Source organism: Telopea speciosissima, chromosome 10 (genome assembly GCF_018873765.1).
Source record: "Telopea speciosissima isolate NSW1024214 ecotype Mountain lineage chromosome 10, Tspe_v1, whole genome shotgun sequence".
NCBI classification, from domain to species: domain Eukaryota; kingdom Viridiplantae; phylum Streptophyta; class Magnoliopsida; order Proteales; family Proteaceae; genus Telopea; species Telopea speciosissima.
In genome coordinates this window covers 7,112,490-7,125,021 of record NC_057925.1, presented here as the reverse complement: position 1 = coordinate 7,125,021, position 12,532 = coordinate 7,112,490, and the positions used below count along the sequence as shown (strand labels likewise).

The following is a 12,532-nucleotide window of genomic DNA, read 5'->3' as shown; positions in this document are numbered from 1 at the left end:
ACATTCTCACAAGAACAAAACGAAAGAAATCCTCGAGCAGTTTTATGTACAGCACAGAGCATTGAGGTGTAAAACTACTGTAAAAGGTCTGTAACTGTTTTTTCTATTTATTCCATCATTGATATCTATCGTTGGATATCCGAGCGGTCAGGTGTCGACATCTCCACCTAGCACTGTCGCACTGCACACTTTTAGAAACTGCAGAGGATTAAAATACATGTGATAGTTGCAGTTTCTTTCCATCAGGGTGTAGTAAGGAGCTTCGCTGCTTCAGTTATTCGGAAAAGAAAGAAGAGGAGGCAGAATGGAATCGTTTGGTGCTTCGGGAGACTTGGCAGGGGAGATGGAGGTGGACGCTTTCAGGCGCCTCTTCCCACTTCGCTTCCAAGAACGCCATCTCCTCGAGTCCATACGCCTTGATGCCAGACCACTGGGAAGAGCTAGGGAGACCAGTGTGGCTTTTGGTTCGTTTGACCTTGTTTTGTCTTACAATTTTCCCAATCCATTATCATTCTATGTTTCACGTATAATCTCATGTTTTAGTTCAAATGGATAACCATTTGTTGTTTATTTTCAGGGGCGGTTGCATCTGCTGATGGATCAGCATTGGCAAAAGTTGGTCACGCTGTAAGTGCTGTATTTTCTTGTTATCCCAAGTTCCTAAATATCTGACATTGTTATTATTATTATTTTTGTGGTTTTATTTGAAGTGTTTGATTGCTTGTTTCTTGTGCAGACCATGTTGGCTGCTATCAAGATGGAAGTAATGACTCCCTTAATGGAATCCCCAGATGAAGGCTGCTTAGGTTGATTGTCTTTTGACTTACCCTTTGTAATCTGGTTCTTTCTTTCCCCCTTGCGATCGTTTCTGAAGTGCAGTTCGTTCCTGCTATTGATTTCCACATGCCTCCGATTTGCTATCCACTAGTTAGGCCTTAGGTTGATTGTCTTTTGACTTACCCTTTGTAATCTGGTTCTTTCTTTCCCCCTTGCAATCGTTTCTGAAGTGCAGTTCGTTACAGCTATTGATTTCCACATGCCTCCGATTTGCTCTCCACTAGTTAGGCCTGGAAGGCCGGCTGAGGTGGCACCAGTCATCGCAAAGCAGTTGTCTGATGCTATATCCAGGCATGTTAATCTCTATGTGACTTGGTATTTTGATTTAGTTTCTTTCTACTGTTGATCTAGTATCGGAATTAGGTACAAATGGAATTATCCTTGGCGAATCCTTATTGAAGATTCATCACCATTATTTTTACTAGTGTGGATATGTGTCTGTTGAAGCAACTATTGTTATGTGTGCAAATGCATAGTTTTGGTTTTGTTACATGCTTGATGTTTATTTGTGCTTATCTCTGCTAGTGTCGGGCTTTTGCCATCCATAATGAATGGAAATTTCATTTTACAGGCCTTGTGTGGAAGATTTCGACTGAATCCTTCTTATCAAGAAGTAAAGTGAAAAGTTTCTCCACACCAGCGGGTGTAAAGGGTATATCTACACCAGCGCCTGAATTTTGCTACTTGGAAGGTTATGTGGCACCATATGGTTATCTAGGTAATGGTGTGAATTAGGCACACATCAAATTTTAGACTTTTCAATCATATACCCTCCTATGTAATGACACATCCTCCTATGAATGTCTATGTACCCCCTCTCCACGCTTAGGTGTGAATTAGCCACATATCAAATTTTAGGCTCAGATTCAATCATGTTCCCTCGTATGTAATGACACATCCTCCTATGAATGTCTATGTACCCTCTCTCCATACTTAGAATCTTCAAGGGTAATGTTGAGGTTGTTACTCACTAATCCAGGTTGATGCAAAAGATGACCAAAGCTTCCATGGCATTTTTTATTGCTGCTAATGGAGAAGCCGCTATGGGAGATGATTTTCCTTGTTAAAACTGCACTATAGAAACCTTGGTAGATACACGCATGGAATTGGTGGATACAACTACAGATAAAAATAGCTTGTTAACGGTAGGCCAAAAAGATGGATACACAAAATAAGGTGGTCTAGATTTAGAACTTTATTACCTAGTGAAGGACAATAATGGAAAGTAGGCAGGGTTAGTAACAATAAGTATTTGACAGATGTAGCTGCAGGGTTTGACAAAGTAGTGATTGGCTAATATTCATTAAGATTGTGCTATGGAGTAGTGCAGCTTCTCAAGGAGGGTTATAGGAGAGTGTGAAGGAGTTTTTGCAAGAGGTGGATTCAAAATTGCAATTGTGGTGATACATAGGGACAGGCTAGGCAGGGCCTACTGCCTGGCCTAAACTCAACTTGGGCTGCTAGCCTTATAAGCTTTAGTTCTGACTTGTTTTTGAATGAAATTGGTTTGGATAAGGCAAACCAGTATAGGACTACAGTTCAAATCCAACATTCTACTCATTTGTCTATCGAAAATTCGACATAGAGTTCTAATTTACCTCATTGAAAGAGCAGGACTGATGCCGACCCCATTTAGTTGGGACAAGACTGAGTTTGTTGTTTAAAGAGCAGAAGTGATAACTCCAAAATAAACAAATCCTTCTGGCAGCTCATGCTTCTATATGGGTAGAGAGAAATAGTAGTAGAACACCGTCCAACTCCTTGCACAACTGTAGCAAGGAAGAAAGATTTTCTATGCTTCATAAACTCAGTTCAGCTTCAGTTTATTCCTTTACATGTCAAATTTGCCCACAAATTGAGCAAAAAGAATGTTTCTCTAAATTTGTTCTTTGTAAGTTTTTCTAGAACTCATGTAAATCCAGAGATTCAATCGCACAATGTAAATTTATAATTGTTCCCATTTGTCCTTATTTAAGTGCATATTTTCTTGATCAGACCTGGCCCCGAGTAAAGAATTATCCTCCAACCGCATTAGTAATATCCCTTTAAAATAGTTAGGGAAACTTGATTGTACGATCCATATACACTTAAAGGTTGTATTAACACAAAAGAGCAGAGATACGCGATTGAATCTGAGTAGGCTAAATCAAGTGCCCAAAAATGTAAAGTGGGAAGGCTTGGGAGTCAGATGACATCCTTGTAGAGATAGGAAATGTACGGTATAAATGGGATTGTCTTTGTTGAGTAGGCTGTCCAGAAAGATTAAAGCCAAAGAATATGGCATTTAGTCCAAACTGCAAAAACATGGGGGAGATTGGTAACTGATGGAGCTAAATTAATACTGAAAAAGAACGAGAGAATAAGAATACTAGTTTGGCTTTTATAACAGCGAAATCGGCCATTGTGAGGCTATCTTTTTATTTTACGTAAAATAAATATCAACGATGAGATAAAAAATGGGAAAAAAATCTCCACACATGGCATTTATACTGAGGAACTTTTTTTTTGGGGGGGGAGGGTTAAATATTGTGGAAGCATTTTTAAATGTATTTATGGAGGCGAACTGGTTTGTTTAAGAATATGAGAAGGGGTAAATGAGTTTACAGTAACAGTTGGTTTGCTTTGGGAGGTGGATTAGGGTCATACTATTGTATTGGTTGTGGATCCCTTGGTGTATCTCTTGGTACATAATGAAGTAGTAGTACAAATCCAAACGGGTTGGGCCTGAACCACCCAAAGCAAAGAAAAAAGAACAATCACATATGCAAGATCTTCAAGTTTTGGACTGTCGAAGTATTAAATAAGGGTCTAGGATGATAGAACTACGCGAGGGAATCTGTGGTTAGGCTATTATGACAATATGTTGGCTTACTGTGGAAAAGAGAGATTTTATGGGTAAAAAGTACTGCAGGCTTCTTGCAAATTCAAAATCCATCGAAGGATCGAAAAGAAGTTATGGTAGACTTTATGGAAAGATGGGATCCTGGCTGCTTGTCTGAGAAAGCGGCATGGTTGAGTTTGGATAAAGGCCTCTCTCAAGGAGTACCAGCCCTTAAGTGCATTTTAAAACCAATAAGGGTCTGCCTTGCACCTTCGGGCTGGAACTGATTCCTTTCATCTCATCTCTAGATGATTCAGTTTTGATTGACATGACAAGGGAATAACGCAAAATTAGACGATGGTCTCCTTGTCTGGTGTTTAAAGGATTTAAGATAGCCAACCTAAGGCGACAACTTCGGTGAGAACATCAGTAGTACTGTAGAAAGTAGTCATTAGAAAACTTGATGGTATCATATCTCGATCTCCTTGTGACTTAAGGAGGATGGTGCCTATAAAATGAATGTTTGGTCGATGAATCTGCTCTTGAAGTGAGATGTGACTTAGAAGGGAAAACTTTATCAAATAGCTACTAGGAGAGGTTATGCACTGTAGAGCAGAGTTTTAGAAAATCAGGATGCGTGTATTCACTTAGATAGGATTTGGGGATGGTGGTTCAATATGGTTTTATTAAGCTCAGAGCAAAGTATATTAACATGTGATTGCTCCTATGAGGAGTGGCTTTGTGCGGTGCAAGTTGAGGGCTCTTCAAGTACAAAAGAAAGGCCTGGGAGAATGTGGACTGGTGGGAAAAGATTTCAAGACTATATGCTTTAACAAAAGAAACAACTTTGGATAAAGTGCTTGGTGAAACAAGCTAAACCTAGATTTTCAGGATAAGAATGGTGATGGTGAGACAACATTGTTTGTGTGTTATTTATATCCTCACTGGACTCTCACTTCATTGAGTTCTCTGATCAATTATGTAGATAGGATATTTTCTCAGAGCTCTTCAATCTTTACTGCTTTTACAGACTAAAAGGAAAAGTAAATTAGGAGAAGTTGAATAATTGTCAATCAGATAGGTGCAGAAGCTAAAAGTCAGAACAATGGAATGAAATGCACCTATATGCTACAAGTGTTCTTTTTCTTTTCCAATCATATGGGGGGAAGAAGCTAGGCAGGACGTAACAATTTTTTTTTCCATTGAGGTATATTTTTGAACCTTTTGATTTTTTTTAGTAATAAATCGTTTGAACACGGTATGCTTTTCGATCGAAACACTTAATGTTCATCGGAAAGAACATGATTCAGTATGGATTTTTATCCTCTCAAGTGCGGTGCACTGCCCAGTGCACCACACTTGAGAATCCAACCATTAAAACATGGGCAGTGGCGTCTTTTTATCTTCTTAAGTGTTGGGTGTACTGTTGGGTTCTCAAGTGAGGTGCACTGGCAGTGCACCGCACTTGAGAGGATAAAAATCCATTCTGTATGCAATCTATTAATTTATTTACCTCTTAGTGAATTTCTGAATTTCTTTTTCACAGCCTGTGGACTTTGATATTTACCATATCCAGTGAGGTTTCTTTGATTGTTGTGGAATAAAAACTAAAACATTTCATGAGGAATTTGAGTTTATCTCAATATTTCAATAATGATTGAAAAGATGAACAAATAATAAAAAGATTGCATTCATTTCCTTTCTGAAATACTCATTCAGCATTTTACAGGTTTGTCTAGGGAACTGCGTTTGTGTGCAATGGAAAATGCAAGCATGGTTTGGGGAGGGTTTTATCTTATTTCAAAAAGGAAGTTATCTATACCATCTGATTTGTTGCAGGTTCAAATCCTGGGCTACTCATTATCATTTGGAAATTTTACTAAAAAATAAATTCAATCCTTATTTAATATTAATTTTTCAATTTAATTATAATCCAATGGAATATTAAAGCAGATATTTTTCTTACACTTGCCTGGGTCTTGTGACCTAATCTTTGTGATGATTCCTTGGTTGCTCGATGTACAATTTAGAAAACTTTCCCTGCCAGTTAATTTCTGCGTTAGCTGTACATATTCTGATGGACTAGTTATTGCTTGCAGTTCTGGAATGATCAATTTAAAGGAACTATCCTTAATCAATGGCAAGGCTGCTTGGATGGCATACCTGGTAATGGGTTCTAATATTGTTATTCTTCAATTCCTTATGTAAAAATTCTCTAAGCATTGCTTCAATGCACTCCATGTTTGAGCTTTGCTCTTACTTATTGTCTAAATTTAAAGCTCTTTCTTTGGTTCTTATTTTCGCCTACCTTGTGTTTCTTTTCAAAATGTGTTGGTTGCTCAAAAGTTGATTTCTAGCCAATGGCTGAGAAAATAATATGCCAGCTAGCTAAGTTGGTAACGTGTAGGGAGATTTGTACCCTATATCTGGGTATGAAACCTGGCTTCATCTACTAAGCTTTGACCACAGATCCACTACTTATCCAAAAATAAAAACAGGGAAAAAAGCAGCACCAGTGCCTATTTCTTTCCTTTGTTTTGGATGACAAAGAATCCTTATCTTGCAGGACATATACTGCCTTTATGCGGATGGTACTCTTTTTGATGCTGCATTCTCTCATTGTAAGAGCTTTTGCTTAACTTTTCCCTATTTTTGTCTTGTTTATGTTCCATTTTGATTCTTTGTCTCAAGATTCCCTTCTCTATGATTTCAATGTATCAACTGGCTAATGTATTGTTTTGTAGGGGATTGAAATTTTATTCTTCTTGGTTGCTCTGCAGATGGGATTCAAATGGCTCCATTACACAATCTTTTTGTAGTTAGGTCTGTGCATTGATTTAGAACTTAAATTAGACCCCTCGTAGGATGTAAAGAAGTTCTAGGAGAATTTAAAGGAAAACAACATTCATCTAGAGAAATACCATGGTGATGAAATGATGAAGTTCAAGCAGCCAGCAAGGCTAATAAATCTTGTTTTTAAATTTGGCAAAGGACTAAGGATGTAGAGGATTTAAAAAGGTATAGATTTTCTAGAAATGAAGCTAGGAAGATAGTAGGGAAAGCAAGGACTAAGAAATATGAGGATATCTATAACGATTTGAGCACAAAGGAAGGGGAAAAATGTATCTATAGGTAAAATGAGGGAAAGGAAGTGTCGAGATCATATAGTTATCAAGGTGGCAAGGCGACCATGGCGTTTGAGGGCCTTCCTAAGCGCCTTGGCGATAGGGCGGCCTCAAGGCGTCGCCTTGGCGAACAAGGCGTTCTAGTGTTTTTTTTTATATAACCATTTTATTAGGCATAAATAGCATATTAATTTTTATATAATTCTACTTGTATCCTAAATAAATATGAAAGAATTGAAGTACATAATCAAGGAATTGCAAAGTAGCATAATCATGACATGTCGGCTAAGGGTAGGGCATATCTACAAACACCTTAAAGACCTCCATGGAAAAGAGGGAAAGATAAAACAAAATGAAAAGACCTCTCTCCTAAGTCCATCCAAATGCAGCCAAGAGAGCGGCCCAATCAAAAGTTCAAAACCATTCATAAATATGAAATATTTACAAGTTCTGGTCTTGTGATCACTTCATTTTAGTCCAATAAAGAAATCATTCAATTCTGTGATAAAAAAAGGAGGAAAAGAAAGAAAGACAAGATTGAATGAAGTTAAAGGAACTGTTTGTTACTCCACAGTCCACGGTCCTCTTTAGAAACAAACAAAAGAACATACAAGGCTGGAGATGTCGATGGAGAGTGGAGAGGTTAGAAGGGGTTTAGGTTTAGAAGGAAAAAAGCACAATACTTACAAGGCTGGAGATGTTGCCGCCTCGCCGGACCCCGGACGCCGGACGCCGGACGCCGGACACCAGTGGAGGTTAAGGCTGGAGGAGATGGAGACGTCGATGGAGAGTGGAGAGGTTAGAAGGGGTTTAGGTATAGAAGGAAAAAAAGAAAAAAAGAAAAAAGCACAATACTTACAAGGCGGGAGATGTCGCTGCCTCACCGGACGCCGGTGGAACCTTCTGGGACTGAGAGGGACCGTGGAAGCTGACTGCTGGAGACGTCGCCGGTGGGGTGGAGGTTGCTTCTCTCGCCGGTGGGGGTGGATGCTGGAGATGGGGGTGTCGGTGGAGGAGAGGTTAGAAGTTAGAACTTAAAAAGGGGAAAGGGGTTTAGATTTTAGAAGGAAAAAGGGAAAAAAAACACACGGAACTTACAATTAGCCTCGCCAGACGCCGGTGGAGGATGGAGACTGAGAGGGAGGACTGAGAACTTGAGAAGGAGTCGAAGGACTGAGGTCTGAACTCTGACAGAGTCGCTGCAAGTCGCCGCCTCGCCGGACGCCGGTGGAGGATGGGGACTGAGAGGGAGGTCTGAGAAGGAGTCGAAGCCTTGAAGGACTGAGGTCTGAGCTGAGCTCCGTCGGAGTCGCTGCTGCGCTGCTTCTTTTCTCTTTCGTTTTTTTCTTTTTGATTTTGGTATTTCCCGCGAAGGTGATTAGGTGAATCGAGTTTGGCATTGGTATTTAGGTTTTGTTTGTTTTTTTTTTAGTTTAACAGATGATTCCATGCATCTCACAGCATGGAACCAAAAATGTACAACCAATGACATATTTTCAATTAGAATAACTTAAAAGTACATAAAAAAAAGTTAAAAAACAAAAATATAAAAAAAAACACCAAAAAGCGACTGCCTTGCTCACAAGGCGTCCTAAGGCGTCACCTAGGAGACACCTTGGTGACCAAGGCGGTCGCCTTTCTTACATACCATAAGGCGCCCCATCGCCATACCCCCAGATTTCTGCCTGGACGCCTTGATAACTATGGTCGAGATTTCAACCATAAAAGGGCATACACAGTGCATGAGGCTCCTGCCACTGTGGGGCCTGGGGAGGGTCATAATGTACGCAGCCTTACCCCCACTTCGCAGAGAGGCTGTTTCCAGATATTTGAACCTATGACCACTTGGTCGGGATTTCGACCATATTAGATGCATTATAAGTGAAGCTGAAAGTATTAATAAATGATGAGGATATTAAAGAGAGATGGAAAAACTATTTCTACGACTTACTAAATGAAAACAATACAAGTAATAGTGTTTTAGAAGGTTGTAAGAACCATCAAGAAATCACAACTCTTAGATAAATACAAAAAATTACAGTGTTTGAAGTGAAGGAAGCTTTAGAGAGGGTGAAAAAAAGGTAAAGCAATAGGTCCGGATGGTATTCCAATAGAGGTTTGGAAGGGCTTAGGAATTTGTGGAATATCTTTGCTAACTAAGTTGTTTAATAAAATTATGAGCACAAGAATAATGCCAGATGAATGGAGGAGAAGTACTGTGGTTCTAAGTATAAAAATAAATGTGATATTCTAATCTGTAATAACTATAGTGGAATATAACTTATGAGCCATACTATGAAATTATGGGAGAGAATTGTTGAAACCTGCCTGAGACAAGAAAGTAATATTTTGGATAGCAAATTTGGTTTTATGCCAGGAAGATCAACCACAAAAGCTATATATTTGCTCAGGAGACTAATAAATAGATTTAGAGAATATAAGAAGGATATCTATATGGTCTTTATTGATCTAGAAAAGGCTTATAATAGAGTCTCAAGAGAGTTAATTTGTAAGTATTAGAGAAGATAAGTGTTCCGAGTGACTATGTGGACATTGTCAATGATATGCATAATGGTGCAGTGACTAGTTTAATGACTGGGGGCAGGGTTATGAATTCCCAATTACAATTGGATTATATCAAAGATCAACTTTAAGCCTATATTTGTTTGCGCTAATCATAGGCAAGCTGACTAGAGACATTCATGATTAGATTCCTTGGTGTATTCTTTTGCTGATGATAATGTTTAGGTGGATGAAACAAAAGCAGGGATAAATACAAAGTTGAAATGATGGAGATCAATCTTGGAATCAAAAGGTTTTAGATACGTAGAAAAAAAAAAAAGATTATATGGTGTGTAACTTTAGAACAATATGACTGAAAGTGAGGTGGTGAAAATTGGTGATAGGGAGACTGCAAAGTGGAAATTTAAGATACCTAGGTTCAATCATAAATGAAGAAGGAGAAAATAGAGGATAAATGTTGCACACCGAATTAAAATAAGGTGAATGAAGTGGAGGGGTGCGTCTGGAGTGTTGTGTAATTGACGTATTCCTTTAGAACTTGAAGAAAAATTTTGTAAGATAGTTACATGACCAACAATGATATATGGGACTGAATGTTGGGCAGTGAAGAAACAACATACAAACAAACTTAGTGTGGCTGAAATGAGGATGTTGAGATAGATGAGTGGTAAAACTAGAAAAGATAAAATAAGGAATGTGCAAATTAAAGCTAATTTGGGAATAGCTTTGATATATGATGTGTTGTGAGAAAGTTGTTTGAGGTGGCATGGACATGTGCAATAGATACCTTTGAATGCTGCAGTACGGAGTGGTGATTTGATTCAGATTGAAGGACCTAAAAGAGCTAGGAGTAGGCCTAAAATGATACCAGGAGAAGTGGTGAGGAAAGATGTTCATAGCTTAGGACTAGTAACGAGTATGGCTTTGAATAGAACTGATTGGGGAAAATGGATCCATGTAGCCAACCCATTTAGTTGGGACAAGGCTGAGTTGAGTTGAGACCCCTTGTAGGGTATGATGTGCCCTAGGCCTTTAGATTCAATATGCATTTATCATGCAAGGGGGAAACAAAATGAAACTGCTAGTCCAGTTTTACAAGGGGGAAACAAAATGAAATTGCTAGTCCAGTTTTATGTGCAGCTTTGATCTTTGGAGTATCACAGTTTGTAGTATCAGCAACCATTCTTTGTTGTCAATCAGTTGGCCGTCAATCAGTTGGCCTGCATGTTTGGGTTGGGGATATTTTTTTGGACCATCTAGTAGAAGGCTTTAACTTCTATTTTGGATGATTTAGTCTTGGAATAAGTTCATGGTGAGAGGCATTTTTGGCATTGAGCTGACTAATTCACTATTTTTATTCATCTGTGGAAAATTTCTTCGTAATACAGAACCCCTTCTTGTTGATATTTGAATACTGTTCACCTCTATCATGGTCAATGGGGCCATTGGATTTTTGGTATCTCATGATTATCCATTGACTATGTGACTTTGTTGGAGCATAGAAATCTTTTGCTTGAATAGAAACTCTTCAACATGTGAGTAGTAATTTTTCTTGGCTTGTACACAGAAACTTTTGTATTTGGCCTATTTCTTGAGGTTTACTCCCCCTGAGAACATGGTGATGGTGCTAATAGTTTTTTTTTATTAATTGGATTGGGTTTGTCTGTGATTTACAGCAGCTTATCTCCTAAAAATGTTTCAAATCATTAAATTGTTACTTTGCACCAAAATGTATTTTTTTTTAACCTAATACCTTTTTCTCCTGCAGTACAAATTCCGGCTGTTTCAATCAATGAAGATGGAAGGGTAGTCACTCTTTCTGGAGAGGATGGGGATGCCAAGCTAGCACAAGATCCAGTTAATAAAGCAAAGAGGAAACTAACTCTGAGCTGCATTCCATTTCGTTAACATGCATTCTTCACAAGAAGTACATCTTGGTTATGGATTCCTACTGCAGAGGAAGAGTCTGTCATGGAAACTCTTGTGACAGTGGTTATGGATTCATCTAGTCGGCTTGTGTCCTTTTACAGGCCAGGGGGACCAGTTCTGGCCTATACATCAGCTCTTCAGGGTCGTTAAATCTCATGAATCAGTACTTAGTGGTTGCTGAGAAACTAGAAGGCTCATTTGGTTTAGGGGAAAAACAAGTGGACCTCCATACTACTTTGTTGATCCATGACCGTAAATAGCAGGAAAGATGCAGATAAATACTGAGGAGGCAGCCATGCCTTAGGTCAGTTCTAGCCTGCACCGTTTTGGTAATCATGACGTCCCAAGAAAAACCTTGGATTGCTTTAGAGTTGCCCTGGTTCCAAATGCATAGCGTTTTTAATTGATAGATTGCTTCTGTAGTAATTTTTATGAAAGAACCGTGTGCTGATTTAATACAGTTACTTTGTAATAATGCCTCTGGACTTGCAATTGATATTTTCCGAGTGGATGGATTGCGAGTAAAGAACCATGTGAAGCACCATACTAGAGTCTACAGTACATCATTAGTTATGTTCTTGGGACACCAATATAATTTTATCCATTTAAATTGAAAACTGATTTGTTTGTTGGTTCTGACTGGTAAAATCATCCAATCTTTGTAGGATTGCATTGCGCTTGCAAGGCATAGAGTGAAGGAGCTCCAGAAGATTCTCAATGAAGCCATTTCTGATATGGAAGTCGATTAGGTTTGCAGAATCTTTTGACACTGCGGCTTTTGGCATTTGGATGATATGATTCTTTTCTAAATTCTCTGTTCATTCTGTCCTTTCATTTCCATCACCCCCCCCCATTTTTTCCAATTTTCAGTGGTATCAGGATTTGCTTAGAATGGTGAGCAGAGTCCTACTTGTGGAAAACAAACAAGACCTAAAGATCAAAAGTTCGCTAGAGTGAGAAGATGTGTTCTGTTTTTTTGGATAAGATGATATATGTTCTTACTTCAAACAAAAAATCGTTTTCCGTTAAAAATAGAGCATCAATTTTATTTATTTATTTTTTGCTTAAAAGAGCCTCAATTAATTGCATACTGAGATGAAATATCTATCTGCTGTCAAATCAAATTCAGATAGCAAATCTACGAATAGGATTTGCTTTCACTCTGCATTCCTAGCTGTAAAGATAGTGGGAGGGAATCTCAGGCTTTTGAAGTTTTTGAGTCTCATCTTGGTTAGTGGATTTCTTCCCCTCGCTTCCCTTTTTGACTGCTTTAAGATCTTTGCAAGCAAAACATGAT

The 12,532-nt window shown here is 38.6% G+C and overlaps 1 pseudogene; it reads left to right on the top strand.

The window, feature by feature from the left end:
• Positions 1 to 304: 304 nt before the first annotated feature.
• On the top strand, positions 305 to 12,002 carry LOC122641690 (annotated as a pseudogene).
• The last annotated feature ends 530 nt before the right edge of the window (positions 12,003 to 12,532 follow it).